Here is a 19689-nt window from a genome sequence, read left to right as displayed (position 1 = left end):
GGAGGTTAGGGAGACATAGGTGGCATCCAGTTTGCAGTTAGGGAGCAGGGGAAGCCAGAAGTGCAGGCTGGCAAGCAGGGCCACTTTAACCCCACTGTCGGAGCCAAGGCCCAGGGATTGGAGCCAGGCCACACGGAGAAAAAAAGGGAAAACATCCATCTTCCAAAAGAATCACTGTTAGAAATAGTGATCTAGGCATTTTACCTCAGAGTGTTTTCAACAGCTTGTGTGGGCTGGGGGACGGGAGGCAGGCTAGCAGCTGAGGGTAGGGTTCCTAGCCCTTTAAGAGCACTCCAGGTGAGTGAACCAGCTGCCCAGGAGTCAGCAGAATAGTCCCAAATACCCGGCTCTCTAGGAATCCTGTCAATCCCATTCACCCCAACACACAGGATCAATCCCTACAGTGTGTTCCCTGCAGCAGCCTCCTTTGAAATGGCCCTTCCCACCTCTTATCTACGAGCACTCTGCACAGCCTGATGGATCACGCTTGGGGAAGATCATCACCTTTTCCCCTCCTGTTGATCTAGCATGCTAAAGCCCCCTCCTCTCCTGCCGCTATGACCACATCACCCCTCCTTCCACCCCCCCACACACGTACACACACTGAGTTTCCCTCATAGGCACCTGCCTTTTCCCACCTCACACTCAACATCCTCACCCTCCATACCTCACCTCGCCGCCATTGCTGCTCTCTGCATCCCTCTTACTCCCAACATTCCCCCCAGCCTTCTCCTTGCTGCTCCCTTCGTCTCCTCCCACTCTTGATTTCACCCCCAGGCTTCAGAGTAGTAGCCGTGTTAGTCTGTATCCGCAAAAAGAAGAACAGGAGTACTTGTGGCACCTTAGAGACTAACAAATTTATTAGAGCATAAGCTTTCGTGGACTACAGCCCACTTCTTCGGATGCATATAGCCCCAGGCTTGGAACAGGTTCCCAGTTCCTCCTACAAGAGTTCCGAAATCTCTCTGATCCAACCCCCACTGTCAGACATCACTTGGGACACAAACAAGGCTCCCCCATCCCCATCTATCCTGGGCCACTCTTTACATGTCCTATAATAGTAAGTTCTTCTGAATAGTGGTCAATGGACAGTTTCTTTTGACAGCTGCTTTTGTGGGTTCCTCCAGCTGGCCAATGGCAGATGCTCTGACTTCCTTCTGAAACACGTGTGCTAGAGATTTCCACCTGCTTTTCTGGATAACTTTAGAGTGAGGAGATTATTGAATCTCAGAGTTTGTTAAAATACATTCCATTTAATATCTAGTATTTGTTGAAGGTATCAGCTTTCATGGGCATTTGGGTGGCTGTCCCTTTGATCGATTTCCAGCTTTCACATCAATATATTAAGATAGATGTAACATTTCAGTTGAAGGTTCATCATTTGGTTTTTAAGTTGTAGATTTTTCAATGACCAAAACTAGTTTAAACCGGTGAATGCAGCTGGCTAATGCGTGACATTTCCTTCTGGACATAACTACTGGCTTGCACATTACTGCCCAAGTATACAGATTGACTCACTTCTTGTCTTCCAATGTAATGTTTGAGTAGGGAGTTGCTGGGGTTTTCATTAGATTCATAGATTCCAAGGCCAGAAGGAACCATTATGATCATCACCTTTCCTTTCTTCCAATTTTTAATATATATTTTTATTTTTTATAGCTGCCTTCACTTTGCCTCTAAACCAGGTTGTTGTTTTTTTAACCAGTTTGTCCTTCTTCCTTAATTCTGGGACTGTGGCTCTTTAGGCACATCTAGGAAGGTGTTCTTAAATGATTTCCAATCATCATTGACATATTTCTGATTAATTCTTCCTCCCAGCTGATTTGGCTCATAATTGTTTTCAGCTTTGTTTTTCTTGAGTTTGATCTTCATTCTTGCCACACATAAATTAGGGTCACTTCCGACATCAGCTCCTCTGTCCGCTCGTATATCCGGCAGAGCTGATCTAAATGTCCTTCTAATACATAGACGGTCAATCTGATTCCTGGTGACTCCATCTGAGGAATTCCAACTTTCTTTATGTATATCTTTTGTGGGAATGGTGTTCCACTGGTTATGAGCCTTGATTCCGATCTACCAGTTTTTCATCATTCTGAGTTTGGGAACCAAGGCTGTGCTTTCTCCACTCCATTGTTGTCATCCCCAACCTGGGAATTGAAGTCCCCATTTACTAAGCAGGGAATTTTGTCAATCAGTGTTTGCAGACAATTGTAGGAATGATATTTGGACTCATCATAGTAGCTATTTGTTGGTATGTAACGTAGAATTGTCATTTTCTTGTACACCTCCACCCCGATATAACGCGACTCGATATAACACGAGTTCGGATATAACGCGGTAAAGCAGCGCTCTGGGGGCGGGGGCAGGGATGCACACTTTGGCGGATCAAAGCAAGTTCAATATAATGCGGTTTCAGCTATAATGCAGTAAAAATTTTTGGCTCCCAAGAACAGCGTTATATCGGGATAGAGGTGTATTTGTTTGAAACCTGGCTTGGCACAATCAGCTCTTAATGGCTCCCAGTCTAGAAGTGAATATTCTGCTTTGAAAGTCATAATTAATGCTATTTCCTCCCTCTGAGAGGAAACCATTTTGCCTCTCCAAATAGATTATGGCTTTGTTTTCATTTTTTAATTGTTTTTTTCCAGCTCCTAGCCATCAACTTTCACTTATTTCAAGGTTTTTGAGATCAGATTTGTCCATTTATTTTGCTTCTGTGCAGCTTTTGTTGTTACAGCCATTGTTCTAATACTCCAGAAACCTACACTCATCGTTTGTTTTACCTTCTGTAAAGACTTTCTCAGAATCGTGGCTTTTACCATGATTTGCCGTTTCTGCCAAGACAGATACATTACTTTGGCATGATGTGGGCCGGAATGGCTACCTTGTGTCTGTACCTTGACATTTTTACAAGGATTGTTTGGTTGGCCTATCCCCAACCCGGAAGACCAGTGGGCTGCTTTTCATCTGGGCCCCACCCTTTGACTTGTCTGGCTTGAGTAGCTCTACCAGGAGTTAAACTCCCATTGGCATTATCTTCCCCCCAATTACGCCTGCCTGAAAGCCAGGATTGGCAAGATTCAGCTCTGAGCCAATACCTGCTTTTCTGACCATACAAGTGTCTGAACTCTCAACACCGTATAGCGCTAGACTGGGACCCAGTGCTCACGTCTAGCCCTGGCAGGCCAACGAGGGGACTCAAAGTCCTGATATTTTTAGGTGTAGAATCGCTATTTTAGGTTACTTTGGAGGTTTAATCAGTTTTTTTTTCTCTCCCGCTCTGAGTTCTGGGCAGTTGGACTCTTGATAGCTGGGCACGTGGCTTCACAAGGAATAGTGGCAATAACATTTATTAGACTTTTGCAAACTTGTCTTCAGTGGGGATGGGGAGCTGGTTCATTGGTTCTGCCTTGTGTTAGAAAAGCGTTCTTCCCCTCGAGCTTTTATAGCTTAGCTGCTGGTTTAATGTGTGTGATGTTTTTTGCCTCCCTGTGTTTCCTTTTGTGATAAGGGAGCCTGATTTCTGGCTCTCTGACTGATGTTTAGTAGTTTGCTTTGCCTTTTATGGAATGTTTTTCTGTTACTGGTATTTGATCATACCATGAAATGAAAATAAACCCAACAAATTCCTCTAGTCCGGGGCTGTTAATGTTAGACCCGGCCCTTCTTCAGGAAGTGCACTTAGCGAAATGGCTTAGGAACCACCAGACACGCAGATGGGAATGGCAGGTCCTTGAATCTCTGCGTACCCTCTTGTTGCCCAACCCCACCCCCCATCCACCTGTGTTTCTTACCATGTCCCAGCTGCTCTGCCTGGGATGCCAGCCTCAGTGCCCTCTTTATCTACTTCTATCATAGCTGGCTTTGCACTTTCATTCATCCCACCCCTCACACAGGAAATGCTGTCCCCTAAGCAGGTCTGCAAGACCACTGTCCACTCCTCATTGAAATTCATTCTTAAGACACACAGCTGCCATGACACCTATGAGAAATTAGCCTTCTAATAAGGGGGCAGAGATGCTGACTTTCCATTGTGCCGGGGGATGTTCAAGCCCCGGCTCTGCCCCAGGCCCCTCCCACACTACACTCCTTCCCCCAAGGCCATACCCACACATTTCCCATTTTGTGTGTGTGAAATTGATTGCTCCTTCTTAAATGGAGTACTTTGCATTCATCCTTATTGAATTTCATCCTAATTACTTCAGATCATTTCTCCAGTTTGTCTAGATCATTTTGAATTTTAATCCTATCCTCCAAAGCATTTGCAACCCCTCCCAACTTGGTATCGTCTGGAAACTTTAAAAGTGTACTCTCTCTGCCATTATCTAAATCATTGATGAAGATATTGAATAGAACCGGACCCAGAACTGATCCCTGTGGGACCCCACTTGATATGCCCTTCCAGCTTGACTGTGAACTACTGATAACTACTCTCTGGGAATAGTTTTCCAACCAGGTATGCACCCACCAGGTAGCTCCATCTAAGTTGTATATTTCCCTAGTTTGTTTATGAGAGAGTCATGCAACACCATATCAAAAGCCTTACTAAAGTCAAGATATACCACACCTACTGCTTCCCCACATCCACAAGACTTGTTACCATGTTAAAGAAAGCTATTTAGGTTGGTTTGAAACAATTTGTTCTTGACAAATCTATGCTGACTGTTACTTATCACCTTATTATCTTCATGGTGTTTGCAAAATGATTGCATAATTATTTGCTCCATTATCTTTCCGGGTACTGAAGTTAAGATGACTGGTCTGTAATTCCCCAGGTTTTCCTTATTTCCCTTTTATAGATTGGCACTATATTTGCCCTTTTCCAGTCCTCTGGACTCTCTCTTGTCTTTCATGACTTTTGAAGATACACCTCTACCCCGCTATAACGGAACCCGCTACAACATGAATTCAGATATAACGCGGTAAAGCAGCGCTCCGGGGGGGGGCAGAGCTGCGCACTCTGGAAGATCAAAGCAAGTTCGATATAACGCGGTTTCACCTATAACGCAGTAAGATTTTTTGGCTCCCGAGGACAGCGTTATATCGGGGTAGAGGTGTAATTGCTAATGGCTCAGATATCTGCTCAGTCCTTGAGTATTCTAGTATTCTAGGATGTATTTCATCAGGCCCTGGTGACTTGAAGACATCTAACTCGTCTAAGTAATGTTTAACTTGTTCTTTCCCTATTTAGCCTCTGATACTACCTCATTTTCATCAGCATTACGTTGGATGTCCAATTGCTACTAAACTTTTTGGTGAAAACTGAAACAAAAATGTAATTTAGCACTTCTGCCATTTCCACATTTTCTGTTATTGTTTCCTCCCCCCCCACCCCCCATTGAGTAACGGATCTACCCTGTCCTTGGTCTTCCTCTTGCTTCTAATGCAGGGGTCGGCAACCTTTCAGAAGTGATGTGCCGAGTCTTCATTTATTCACTCTAATTTAAGATTTCACGTGCCAGTAATACATTTTAACGTTTTTAGAAGGGCTCTTTCTCTAAGTCTATAATATAGAACTAAACTATTGTTGTATGTAAAGTAAATAAGATTTTTAAAATGTTTAAGAAGCTTCATTTAAAATTAAATTAAAATGCAGAGCCCCCCGGACCGGTAGCCAGGACCCAGGCAGTGTGAGTGCCACTGAAAATCAGCTTGCATGCCGCCTTCGGCACATGTGCCATAGGTTGCCTACCCCTGTTCTAATGTATTTGTAGAATGCTTTTTTGTTACCCTTTATATCTCTAACTAGTTTAATCTCATTTTGTGCCTTGGCCTTTCTAATTTTGTCTCTACATACTTATGTTATTTGTTTATATTCATCCTTTGTAATTTGACCTAGTTTTCACTTTTGTAGGACTCTTTTTGAGTTTCAGATCATTGAAGATCTCCTGGTTAAGCCAAGGTGGTCTCTTGCCATACTTCCTGTCTTTCCTACACAATGAGATAATTTGCTCTTGTGCCCTTAATAACATCTCTTTGAAAAACTGCCAACTCTCTTGAACTTAGGGCTTTCAACACTGGCATTTTACAGCACTGCAACTTTCTCGCTCAGGGGGTGTGAAAAAACACCCCCCTGAGCGCAGCAAGTTTCAGCACTGTAAAGCACTAGTCAGGGCCGGCTCCAGGGTTTTGGCCGCCCCAAGCAGCCAAATAAAACAAAATAAAACAAAAAAGCTGTGATCACAATCGCAATCTGTGGCGGCAATTCGGCAGGAGGTCCTTCGCTCCGAGCAGGAGTGAGGGCCCGTCCGCCGAATTGCCGCCAAACAGCTGGACGTGCCGCCCCTCTCCGAAGTGGCCGTCCCAAGCACCTGCTTGGTAAGCTGGTGCCTGGAGCTGGCCCTGGCGCCAGTGTAGACAGTGCCCCAGTGCTGGGAGGTGGGTTTTTTAGAGTGTTGGGAGAGCTGTCTCCCAGTGCTCTGCTGTGACTACACAAGCCACATTAAAGCGCTGCCGCAGCAGAGCTTTAGCGTTGCCAGTGTAGACTAGCCCTAAGACTTGCTTCCCAGGGGATCTTACCTAACAATTCCCTGAGTTTGCTTAAGTCTGCCTTCTTGAAATCCATTGTCTTTATTGTGCTGTGTTCCCTCTTACCATTCCTTAGAATCATTAACTTTATCATTTCATGATCACTTTCACACAAGCTGCCTTCTACTTTCAAATTCTCAACCAATTCCTCCCTATTTATCAAAATCAAATCTAGAACAGCCTCTCCCCTAGTAGCTTTCTCCACCTTCTGAAATAAAAATTTGTCTCCAATACATTCCAAGAACTTGTTGGATAATCTGTGCCGTGCTGTGTTATTTTCCCAACAGATATCTGGGTAGTTGAAGTCCCCCATCACCACCAAGTCCTGTGCTTTGGATGATTTTGTTAGTTGTTTATCAAAAGCCTCTTCCACCTCTTCTTTCTGGTTAGGTGGTCTGTAGTAGATCCTACCATGACATCACCTTTGTTTTTTACTCCTTATATTCTTACTCAGAGACTTTCAACAAGTCTGTCTACTATTTCCATCTCAACCTCAGTCCAAGTGTATACATTTTTGATATATAAGGCAACACTTCCTCTCTTTTTTCCCTGCCTGTCCTTCCTGAGCAAGCTGTACCCTTCTATTAAAACTTTCTTGAGTGCAATTTTGTGCCTTCAAAAAATTGAGTCAATTTTTTTGTGTTCGCAATGAACTGCAGGTACAAATGTTAGAAGTTAGACTTTGAGCTACTGCTAGCTGTGCTCCAAATTTCTTATGTGCACAGAAATGCAGAAACAATTTTAAAGCACTCCCCACTAGTGATTAGACTGGTGTAACTGCAGGCAGAGTTTGGCTCAGAGTTTTTGTTTCTGATACGTACCCAGAGCAGTGTAAACATGGGAACATGGTTTTGCATAGCAGTGGCTGAAGGAGATCTAGCTGCCTCATCTTGTAGAGTAAAAAGTAAAATAAAGCAATAAAATTAGTAAAATAGCATTTTAAACTGGTGTCATTTGGGGCAGGTCAATTCCCTCTCCTAACAGTAGGCTTGGCAGAATTCAATATTTTTTTAGTAGTTTCAATGGATAATATTGATGTTCATTTTAAAGTTTTTAAATTCATTTTGATTGATTTAAATGGTCAGTTGCAGGAAGTTATGAGGATTAGACAATATTTATGTTATGCCAGTAAACATCAAGATTCAAAAAGTTAACGCTCTATAGCCAATAAAACACAAATTGTCAATATCACATGTCAAAATATACAAAGGAAATATCATTAAATCAAATCTAAGAAGTTTTCAAGAAGCATTTTTGTTACTTTGCCTATCTGTACATTTCAAGTTTTATGGATGGAAATATTTTTACATCGTTTTCTTTGTGTATGGTGAAATCGATGTTCACTGACAATTACCAATACACATCTGTGAAAGTGAAATGAATTATACTAAAGAAATGGAATGAATTAAAGAATGCTGTATGTGCCTTTAAGTAGAAATGAGAAATGCTGCAAGCCAGGGGGCAGGAAAGCAGACATTAACTGCTTAATGAATTGCCCCACTTAAGGGCGATTGGTGAAGCATTAGCCTTAGATCGGTAAGAGTTAGTAGGGAAGCAGGATATGCATATTGTGCCTCAGGTATTTTTTACTATTTTACTCTCTTTGTCCCTTTGTTTAGTTCGTGCTCTTTTACCTGTATAAATAAGATTGTTTGGGTCTTGTATGGGGCTCACATTATCTGCATGTATTAGCAGAGCGCTGTGCTAATAAAACAGAGTGGTCTGACAAACTATGAGTCCTGTGTCTAACTTTGACACATCTAATCCTTCCAAGACTACTTAATATGGGATACTTTGAATCACTGCCAAAGAGCTAGCAGAGAGATTCCGAGTGCTTCATGTTGATGTGACATTCCACTTGGAGTGGCAGCACTAGGGCGGAGGCACGTGTTGTGTCAAGGTCAATCCCTGCAGGAAGCAGGTATGCAAATGTTTAGTGTCACTCTAAGGGCAGTGAATTCTCTTTTAGCAAACACAATCTTGACTTTATTGCTGGAAGGTACTTAGACAATTTATGCTGCTGATGGGGGCAGTAAATTTCACCTGGTCTGAGAGGTACTCCTTTCATAGACTAGAGACAGCAGTTCTTCTCTAAGGGCCTGATCCATCGCCCATTGAATCCAATGGAGGACTTCCGCCTAATTTAAATGGGAATTGGATCATGTCCAAAGAGATCAAGTCATCGTAAGAAAAGGGGGGCAGGCAGAGACTGAGTTTCACAAGTGCTGTGCATCCACAATCCAAAATGTAATCAACAGGAGAGCTGCCGGTACCCAGGACCTCTCAAAACCAGGCCCTTAAAGTCCATTCTCCCCCATGGAGAAGGACTGGCCCCTGACCTGGCTGTTGTGGCTGGATCACAGGGGCTTTGTAGGATAATTTCCAAGGTTTTACCCTTTAGGCCACTTATTTGCCCAAGCATCTGCAACAGAAACCAGCAGCTATGGCTTCCTGTGCTTCCCTTGTAAACTGGACAAGGAAGAACTACCCAACAAAATCAGTGGTGTCTAGTGTTATGCTGGAAAGTGATCATAGCTGCCATCTAATTGGTCTTTGATCATTGGACAATCACAGACCTGGTTAGAGCTAAAGGATGTTCTTCTAAGCACTTTTCCTGCAGGCTAAAGAAAGGAGATATAAAGCCCCTTTTACAGAGTGATAGCTGAAAATGACAGAAGCCACCGCACAAAACACTGAGCCACATGGCAAGGCCTGAGCAAGAACTAATCCCTGGGAGTAAGAGGGATTTCCCGGGGACTGGTTGCAAATGCAGGGGCTAAGAATTGCTGGGCAAGTTGTATGTGTGTGAGAGGAGAAAGTCAGCACAAAGGGAGAGAAGCAGTTGTTGTGGCCCTGAGAATGAGTAGTGACAGAACTCCAGGGGGCGCCGGAAATAGTGAGCAAGGAAACTGTGTACTGTTGTTTGTTTCTCCTGTGTCCTAGGAAACAGGACTTTGTACAACCTTTATAAACAGAAGGTTACACCAAAGAAACACATGACTCTTACTGTTCATTTCCCCTCCTCACGGATGATACCCCACAAGACTCCCAAAGACTGGCAAACTGCCCAGCTCAAAGGGGAAACACTATCTATTGATGACAACCCACTGTCAGGTTGGCGTCTAAGCAATGAATACAATCCTTTGGAATGATGATTACTTTTAATTGAGTAGGTGGGGGCTGGGTACCATGGTGATGGATGCAAATGCATGAGATTGAGAGGTGGATATATATGTGGATGGATACAAGCAGCAGTGAGAAACTTTCTCTCATTCCTCTCAGGTTGGCTTCATCTTTCTTATGTTTCTTCTCTCCCTTGAGCCTTGTCTCTGCATTGTTTCTGTGATGTACATACCAAGAACCTTTCCTACACTGAGCTGTGCTAAGGAAGAGCATTGAGCCCAATCATTGCCCGCGTTTTGCGGGGCACACCTTTTGTGGTAAGTGTAGTCAAAAGCACGGCTAGTTAGCTGAGGCGTGGGAGTTTGAGCAAATGGCCAAGATTCGAGCCTGTGATGGGGTATTCACCCCACACTAGCCTAGAAGGGGATACTGAGGCTGAGAAGGGGCCAATTAACCTGACCAGGTCCCAACTGAGAGGAATTAGGTTGCCTAAGTAGTCCCTGAATGAAGGTGGAGCAGGTGGAGCTAGGACAAAGCCAGGCAGCTGGCAGCAGAAGGGGGCTGCAATGAGCAATATTGGAGAGGAAAGGAAGGAAACCTAGGTGAGAGGTGTAGGAAAAAGCTCAGGGAAATGGCATCAGGATTTAAGATGGTGCAGACCATGGCTGCAGATTAGAGGGCCTCTCACTGGAACTCGAAGTAGAAGATGGGTCTGGGTTCCCCTACCAGCCACTGGGGAAGTGGCACAGTCTGGACAGTGAAGGAGAAGACTGCCAGAGACTGTGTATATGGAGGGAGTTTGATACTGTGGAAGAGGGAAAATTCATAGTGACTTGACTGAACAGCCAAGCCACAAAGAGAGAGCACCCCGAGTTGCAAATAGAGAGAGAGAGAGAGGTAGCAGGGTGCACAATGAGCAGCAGAATGAAGTGTTGGACCTGGAAGGAACTAATACCCAGAGCAGCCAGGAGGAGGCACCCTAGTGGTGAGTGGACCCTGTAACACAGGCATCAAAGAGTTCTTGGCCTGTATGTTCTCTGCCCATCACTCCCACAGCACTAGCCAAATGGCCCTCATCTTTACCTCTGCAGATGCTCCAGGCAAAAATAACTTATGAAGCAAATTATATTGTGAACTCTGCTGTCCTGAGAAAAACATGCTGCACTTAGCCCTAGACTCACCTCTCCCCGCCATGCATTCCCCAGGCCCAGGTGGAGTTGAGCTTCAGCTAGGGTGACCAGATCACCCAAGACAAATATCGGGACGCGAGGGGAGGGGTGGGTGATGCGGGGGGGGGGGGGGCGTGCAGCAGGCCCCAGCCCCCCCCGTCCCGCAGGGGAATGAACGGGGCTGGGCTGCCGATGCCTCCGCCCCGGGGCCGCCGCGGGATAGCACCAGCTGGGCAGCAGCCCAGACGTGACTGGCCAGGGGCTGGGCGCAGGGTGCGCGCTGCTGGGTCCCTGCAGCAGGCCCCGGTTCGGGGGGTTCGGAGGCGCCGCAGCCGCGGAGCGCCATGGCCGCTTCCTCCCCCCGCGGCAGTGGGAGCTGCAGCAGCGGCTGCTCCCGAGTCCCGCTGGCCGGGGGTGAAAACAGCCGCCGCCTGGCCCCGCGGGCCGCCCCCCTCCTCTCCCAACCACCCAACTGAGTCCTGCCTGCTCGGGGCCAGGCCGGACTCTTACTCACCCCGGCCCCGCGCTTCCCCTGAGTCTCCTGGGCCTCCCTCCAGTGCTTGCGGAGGGAGGGGGAATGGTGAGCCCGGGGAAGAGGAGGGATTTGGGGAGGGAGCCAATCGGGGGAGGAGGGGGCGGAGTCGGGGCGGGGGGTGTGTGCGAGCACTTCCAGGCTCCGGGGCATTTCCTTGTTTGTCCAGTGTCCCGACCGCATGTCGGTCGGGACGCGGGACAAACAAGGAAATATCGGGACAGTCCCGATAAAATCGGGACGTCTGGTCACCCTAGCTTCAGCATTCACAGGAGGGAGAGAGGAGGGGCAACCCTACTGCATAGCCACCTTTCCACTCTGCACAACCTCCCCATCCCATTATTGTTCAATGGAAGGCAGCACATGCCCTCAGATTCTTTTAAAAACTGAGGGATTGATTGGTGGTCAAATCCAAGTCCTATAAATAAAGAAGTAGATAAGAGCTGCTGCTGGGAGTGGTTTCCAATTCAATAGAAAACATGTAATTGCTTTGGTATTACTCACAAGCCTGTGATGCAGTAACATCAAGTAAATCACCCTTAAGGAAGTTTAAAATGATTTATTATTTTAGTCCATTATTGTTCCAAGGAAAAATATCTTACCGGCCTAACAGATTGCGATATTAAGTCATCCAAAGTGTGAAGCCTTTAAAAATGTACAGTCACAGATAAGGAAGTGAGACTCTAGGCCAATGGTGAAATCTTGGATTCTGAGTAACACATCACTTCAATGATTCTTGTTCAGAATTTTGTTTGCATGACCTTTAATTGCTCCAATAATCGAGTTCTTCTGAATTCAAGGCCAGATTTTTAAATCTTGACAGCTGCTGTATTTACATATGCAAAATCCAGGAATACACACATAATATTTTCAAGCCAAGTACAAACATGCGTGGGCACATCTGTTCAGCTTGTCCTGCGCTGTTCAAAAATGGTAGACTGGGGTTGGAGCAATCAATGTGTTTCATGTGCGATTTAACTGGAAAATGTGGGTGGGGAAGTGTCTTCCATTCGGAGCAGCCAACTGCTGATGAACGAAAACCTTGATTCAGAGCAGTTAGAGTCCATAACAAGACAGAGCTAATAGCGAAAAGGGAAGCCAGAGTCTAAGTCTCATACTGTCTGGAGTGACTCACGACCGTGAGTGCCTACCTGTCAAAAACAGGGCAGACACCCCAAACAGGTGGTGTGTTCTATAATTAGATTTCACCAACCTAGTAACAAATGTGATCTCCTGGGTCACTATAACAGTCTTACCATGGAGTCAGACAGTTCCCTTAGATTCTCCAGTCTATCTTGTCATCCAGGCAAACTGGACTAGTGATAAATGGTCACTTACATCAAAAATTACACCACAGTCAGATTGCTTCCAGTCCCAAGAGACCAGTCACTTATCCCAGATCAATTGGTAATCTAGATCTTACACCAAAGACAACGCCTGTAGCCAATCCCGTAATAAGCAACCTAAAACTAGAAAAAAGGAATAAGAGAGTCATTTACAGGTTAAAGCAAGCAAACATATGCACACAAATGAGTTGCAATCTAAATCCTAAGAGTGACAGAGTTGTAGTGAGCTGTCGATTCAAAGTGTCTTTCAAGGCAGACCCAGGAGGCCGGCCCCAGGGGATCTCTGGCTTCAGTTTAGAGTCTCTGGCCCTTCAGAGTTCAAACAGCCAAAAAGATGCAACTTACAAGCATTTCATAGAGTCTAAACACTACATACTTTTTATAAGACTAATACTTATTTTGAGCAACACTTACAGACAGGTGACCTGGTCTGGCCTCTGGCTATGAGTTTGTCAGTTCTTAGCTAATGCCTACAGCCTGGGCAAGAGTTGGTATCTGCCTTGCCAGTGTAACACTAAAACCTGGTCTACACTAGAAAATTGGGGTGCTTTAATGATGTCGGTCAGAGGTATGAAAAATCCACACACCTGAGTGGTGCAGTTAAGCCAATCTAAGTACCCGTGTAGAGAGTACTACATGGTTCTTCCATCAACCTAGCTACTGCCTCCCAGGGAGGTACATTACCTACATTGACAGGAGAACCCCTCCTATCAGTGTAGGTAGTGTCTACATTGAAGTGCTACAGCAGCGCAGCTGTGCAGCTGTAGCATGTTAAGTGTAGACAAGCCCACGTCATGCCCTGTTCACTAGGATATGGAGGCACACGTCTCTCATCTCCCTGTAAGGGTTATGCTGTTATAAATGTTGGATATCTTTATATTCTTGTGAGCTCAGTTCTTACAACAAAACACTCTATGCATCAGTGTGCGCACAACCAGAGTGATTAGTCCTTGTGAACCGAAGGGCTTGGTAAAACAACAGAAGCCAGCGAGCGGCAAAGAAGCTGCTGTATTATAGGTCCTACTTATAAAAATAAAGGTTGATCATTATTAGGTGCTTGACCTGGTGTCCTGTTGGTGGAATCACCAAGAAGGGGGCCTCAGCTTTAGAATCCATCTCCACCCTAGTCCAAAATAGTCTGACTCTGGTTACCTTTGGGAGGCATGTCTTCACTGCAGAGTAAAGAACAGAGGGATCATCGTGCAGGGAAAGGGCTCCCTTGTGCATGTATCCTGTTCCTGACACGGGAAGGTTGGGGCAATCTGATCACAAACCTCCAGGAATGGCTGCTTCTTCATAAGAATGTCCTGGAGCCACTGCTCGTCATCCCAGGTCTACATAACAATGTGGTCCCACAAGTCTGTGCTACAGAAGCACCAGCCTGCATATGGGGAATGTTTGGTTATGGCAACAGGAATGAGCAGCATCAGCGACTGCCCTGTCAGTACCACCCACACTCTGCAAGAGGTACCTTCAGTAGTCAAATACTGCTGCTGAAACGTCCACCAGGTTTTCACAAATGCCTGATTCATGAAACAGAACTGACACGTGAGCTGGGGAAGTTCTTCCACTGGATCAGGATCCATATTGATGATTCTGGCTGCTGGGAGTGTGCAGACCCTAAAATGGCTCACATGGATGTGTGTTATGCTGATAAAACTACACCGGATCTTTTCAGGGGACAAGGCAATATGCCATGTTTATTATGAGAAAACAATTTGATTTATAACCAATAGCTAATACCTATACACACACACACACACACACACACACACACACACGTCAAATGTTTTGCAGCTGCTGGATAGTTACCAGTCCTGAACGTAGCTTGAGTCTGTAGCTTGGATTCGCAGCTTGGGTTCGCAGCTCGTGGCAGCTAACTGGCCAGGAAAGCCGGACACAAGGAAGAGCCGGGTCTCTATCGGGCGCTCACTGATGTCCTTCAATATAGTCAACAGAACATTACCCAAAGTCTTCCATCTCACCCATCCTTTTTGTAGGCTTTAGTTTGAACAAGAGTCTATGGGTCTTGCCAGTGGCGTATTATCGCCTAGGCCAACAAGGCCTAGGCCTAGGGCGGCAAATTTGCGGGGGTGGCAAATTTGCTCGCTCCCTCCCTGGCCCTGCCCCAACTCCGCCCCTTCCCCAAATCCCCAGCCCTCCTCCTCCCCCGGGCGTGCCGCGCTTCTGTCCTTCCACATCCCTCCCAGGCTTGCTGCGTGAAAGCGCTGGGAGGGAGGGAGGAGAAGTGAGTAGCGGCGCGCTCAGAGGCGGAGCGGAGGTGAGCTGGGGCCGGCGGGCGTGGGGAGTAACCCTTGGGGGGGGGGCAGGGAACCGCTCCTCGCCCCAGCTCACCTCCGCTCCACCACCGCCATCCCCCGAGCGCGCTGCAACTCCTCTTCTCCCCCTCTCTCCCAGGCTTGCCACGGAGGTGAGCTGGCGTTGGGGAGGGGCGGCAATTTTTTCAGGGCCTAGGGGTGGCAAATTTGTTAATCCGCCACTGGGTCTTGATGTGTCACACTGCCTCTGGGTACTGTGTGATTGATTACCTGTCAATTGCAGACATGACTTTCAGCCTCAAACCTGACTTTGATCTTGTTTCAATTGCACCTTTGTCAGGGCCGGCTCCAGGCACCAGCCCAGCAAGCAGGTGCTTGGGGCGGCCAACGGAGAGGGGCGGCACATTGGGCTCTTCGGCGGCAATTCGGCGGCTGGTCCTTCGCTCCCAGAGGGAGTGAGGGACCTGCCGCTGAATTGCCGCTGAAGACTGACGCTTTTTTTTTTTTCCCCCTGCTTCTGCTTGGGGCGGCAAAAACCCTGGAGCCAGCCCTGACCTTTGTTCTTTTCTTTTGGGGTGGACTCTTCTCACTTTGGCAGGGCTGTTGTCTACATCTTCAGCCGTTGGTGTTTGCACTTAACTTTATCAGGACAGGCTGGGGCTGGAGATTGATTCCATTATCCATGCATACCTCATTCACACATCTGAACTAAGTTAATAAGGTTACAGCAGGGTTTTGCAAAATGGAATAAGCATTTCAAAATGGAGTTTTAGTTACAATCTGGAGTCTTATTAAAACAAGTGTAATGAACAATTTACAGTGTTGGGAGGCAAACAGCAGCTCTATATTGTCCCCCTTTTGACCTTTCAATCCAGAGGTATTGAATGGGTCACACTTTATGTAATTGTTTCAAGGCTATATATTGTGAAACAATGTCAGCTTGTAGTTTTATCTAAAAATACACTCTTTTCATCCAACAGCACATACCACATATTAAAATGAGCATTAAATTAATCAGAATAAAGAAAACAACAATTGGGTGTAACATAATTTTTAAATTTGAAGCCCATCCTCTAAAAATATTGTTATGATTTGTTCTGCTTGTGCGGACATTCTCAATATTTCAGATCCCTGATGTAGAATAGTCAAACTGCGTGTCTGAACCTGGGTCCGTTTGGTTTCAGTCAGTTGGCTAATTTGTTTATTTTCCTTTATGAGCTTGTACAGACTTATCCAATTGACCCCCAACGAAAAATTAAAGTATTCAGCATAATAGCTAATAATGGTTGTTCAGAACACCACAAGGCTAACGCCGTTTTGTTTATGTCCCTCATGGTGGCGTATTGAGCCCAGAATGCCTGGTTAATGTTCCCAAGTATGCCATTGCAAGTTCATTGTATCTACTCCAGTTTGTACCAATTCAGCGATCTGGAGCTCTTGCCCCCATACAATGGTATGATGCAATGCTTTTACCACGCTGGCCTTTTCAAGGCCTCCAAAATCCCTGAATTTAGAATTCCTATTCCTGTCCCTATGCCTCCTAATAAAGTAACCTCCTTCCAGCCTGACAGTTCACTTTTCAGTATGACCCGTTGTAGTATCCCCTTTAACCAGTTCCTTATCCACCTTTCAATTTTCATATTGATCCCCATCTTTTCCAATTTAGCTAATAATTCCCCATGTGGAACAGTATCAAATGCCTTATTGAAATTGAGGTAAATTAGATCCACTGCATTTCCTTTATCTAAAAAATCTGTTACTTTCTCAAAGAAGGAGATCAGTTTGGTTTGGCACGATCTACCTTTTGTAAAACCATGTTGTATTTTGTCCCAATTACCATTGACCTCAATATCCTTAACTACTTTCTCCTTCAAATTTTTTCCAAGACATTGCATACTACAGATGTCAAACTAACAGGCCTATAGTTACTCAGATCACTCTTTTTCCCTTTCTTAAAAATAGGAACTATGTTAGCAATTCTCCAGTCGTACGGTACAACCCCTGAATTTACTGATTCATTAAAAATTCTCGCTAATGGGCTTGCAATTTCATGTGCCAGTTCCTATAATATTCTTGGATGAAGATTATCTGGGCCCCCCCAATTTAGTCTCATTAAGCTGTTTGAGTTTGGCTTTTACCTCAGATGTGGTAATATCTAAATCTATATCCTCATTCCCATTTGTCACCCTACCATTATCTCTTAGCTCCTCATTAGCCTCATTAAAGACTGAGGCAAAGTATTTGTTTAGATATTGGGCCATGCCTAGATTATCCTTAACCTCCACTCCATCCTCAGTGTTTAGCGGTCCCACGTCTTCTTTCTTTGTTTTCTTCTTATTTATATGTATGTTCCCAAAGTGAATAATTGTGCCAGGAACACCCAAAATAGTAACATCTTTGTTGTGTCCTTCAGTCAGCTTCCACCAGTGTTCCCCTGTAAATGCTTGCACAGATTTTGAAAGGGAAATAAAATTGTTAATTAGTTTATGATACCAATATTCCAGTTGGAGGCAATCAGCTGAAGCACTCCAGATTCCTTATACTGGATCAGATGACAGTGGCAACTAAAAGGGATGAAGCACATGCTATTAAGAAAACAGTTTTATCTGGGATACATGTACCCATTTAAGTTTACCATCTTTCTTAATATGGTATACCAGGGGGCTGAAACGGTCAACTATGGAATATGGACCTACCCATTTAGATTCTAAGGTGTGATCCTTCTTACACAACTTTAAATACATCACCCAATCTCCAACTTCCCAGAAAGTGGGCTCATTAGCTCTTTGTCTTTGCATTGTCTCATTTATATGTAACCTGTGTCATATCTGATACAATTGGAGCCATAGGTACAGATTCTTTATTAATCCATCTATAGTTCACTGCCAGGACTTCCCGTCTGCCTTTAAGACAGGCCACACAGGAGAGTTAAAAGGAGAGTTAGTTTTTCTAATAACTCCCTGTTGTTCCAAGTCCAATACAATCTGTATCAGTTGGGCTTCTGCTTCCTTTGTGTAGGGATATTGTTTTTGAGGGCATACCAATTCACCAATTCACCTACAATTTTAACACAGGCATTGATCTTTCCACAGACTGTGTCCAGACCGTGGGGAATTTAGAGCGCCACTCCTTGGCTTGCTCTGTAGTGAGGGCAGCAACAAGTTTACCTCCCTCTTTGGTTATAATGAAATTCCACTTCCCCTGTTCAGAACAGTCAGAGGGGATGTCTAGTTTCCATAATATGCCCCCAGGTAAATTGATTATTATATTATTATGATACAGCCAATCTGCTCCTAAAATAATTTTGTCAGTCATGTCAGGGGGTCTGAATTAAGTTCCCTTTTGTTTCAAAGCCTTGTATTGAAAATGGGACCTGTGCCCATTCCCAGCCTGTACTTGGCTTCTTTGAAAAGACTTCAAAGTGACTTGCTTCACATTTTTTCCTGCCTTTGGAGCAGCTTTAATCAAAGAGACAGCGACTCCGGTATCAATTAATGCTAGCGTAGGAGTGCGATTCTCCTGCTGGACATAAATATATGGTCACCCTCCAGAATCCCATGAAATTTTACCTATGAGCCCCCATTGTTGCGCTCCTATATTATGGGGGGGTACTCATGCCCAGCAGGCACCCCTAGTTCTGATTGCTTGGGAGGGCACTTGAAGCTATGCTAGTTACACATCCCTGATTCTCTTGTGTTTTTAGGGCTTCTTGGACTAAATCTCGGGTTGGGGCTCCATCCCAGTGCTCCCAATCACCTCCTTGTCACATTACAGCCCGCCAAGCCAATCGGCGAATCTGGGAGTCATATGAATTTTGTCCCTCTTTTTCATGTCATTGGAAACCATTGGGGTTATTTTGAGAAGATTGGGGGTCTGAACATGAATAATGCCCCATTGCTTAAAATTCCCTCGTCCGTGGTAGTGACCTCGGGAGTCCCGTATTCCCATACTGCTGCTCTTATTTGAGTAAGTTATTTGCTCAAGCACAGCCACAAAGGGAGTTCTTTGCTTTTTTATTTCGAGTGCAGGGCCAGAATGAGTGGTGATCTGTTTGATCATATCTCGGAGTTCAGTCATGCTAGCGGGTTGTCAGACGCTCCCGGTGTGGTGCTCTGCCCTGTTCAATGTTGATCTCAATTGGCTGCATGCGTGTGTTCCCTCTGTGTGCTGCCCCAGCTTTGCACAGATAGCTGACACAGCAGATTCCAGGAGAACCCCCAATGACCACAGACTCTAGTAAGATACGAAGGCATGTCGGCCAGGTTTATTGTTAAACGAAGCACAGTAATAGTTCCCTCTAGACTTTACTCTAGAGGACGTACTACGAATATGCGCCCCCTGGCAATGGACTCAGCTCAGTCAGTGGCGGGACTTTCCACTGCTCCCTAGGCTGGACAAAGATGTCCACTCAGGGTTGCATTCTTATACACAGGTACAAACAGATTACACATCACTCCTGACGTGTTGAGGTGCAACCCCTCTACGTAGCAAGGTACAACCCCTTTACATAGTAAGGTGCCGCCTTTCACCTTGTACATGTTGGTTTGAACAAAACAACTCTATCCATCGTATTACCCTTTTGGCCCTGTCATTGGGATGGGTCAGCCTGTTCCTTGTTATCTGTGTGGAATGTGCAAGTATCCGAATGTTCTGATATCTAGTGTCCAGTACCTTTTAGGTATGTATCTTTTTGCAGCATCAGCCCTTTCCTT

This window comes from Malaclemys terrapin, chromosome 10 (genome assembly GCF_027887155.1).
Source record: "Malaclemys terrapin pileata isolate rMalTer1 chromosome 10, rMalTer1.hap1, whole genome shotgun sequence".
Lineage (NCBI taxonomy): Eukaryota > Metazoa > Chordata > Testudines > Emydidae > Malaclemys > Malaclemys terrapin.
The sequence above is the reverse complement of the archived record's forward strand: the minus strand, read 5'-3'. Positions refer to the sequence as shown.